Here is a 390-nt window from a genome sequence, read left to right as displayed (position 1 = left end):
AAGCTTAGAGTGGATGTTCAAACCTTCAGACAAAAGGAAGGTGAATCCCTCTATGAAGCTTGGGAGAGATACAAGGAACTGACCAAAAGGTGTCCTTCTGACATGCTTTCAGAATAGACCATCCTGGATATCTTCTATGATGGTCTGTCTGAACTATCTAAGATGTCATTGGACCATTCTGCAGGTGGATCCATTCACCTAAAGAAAACGCCTGCAGAAGCTCAAGAACTCATTGACATGGTTGCAAATAACCAGTTCATGTACACATCTGAAAGGAATCCTGTGAATAATGGGACGCCTATGAGGAAGGGAGTTCTTGAAATTGATACTCTGAATGCCATATTGGCTCAGAATAAAATATTGACTCAGCAAGTTAATATGATCTCTCAG

The 390-nt window shown here is 41.0% G+C and overlaps 1 non-coding gene across 1 annotated transcript; it reads right to left on the bottom strand.

Moving 5' to 3' along the window:
* Positions 1-108, bottom strand: LOC148580518 (small nucleolar RNA R71). Its single transcript, XR_015899720.1, has one exon. It is a non-coding gene; the product is annotated as a small nucleolar RNA R71 (small nucleolar RNA).
* Between the last annotated feature and the right edge of the window lie 282 nt (positions 109-390).

The sequence above is a fragment of the Arachis ipaensis genome, chromosome B10, assembly GCF_059453495.1.
Source record: "Arachis ipaensis isolate K30076 ecotype BB chromosome B10, ASM5945349v1, whole genome shotgun sequence".
Taxonomy (NCBI): domain Eukaryota; kingdom Viridiplantae; phylum Streptophyta; class Magnoliopsida; order Fabales; family Fabaceae; genus Arachis; species Arachis ipaensis.
The sequence above is the reverse complement of the archived record's forward strand: the minus strand, read 5'-3'. Positions and strand labels throughout refer to the sequence as shown.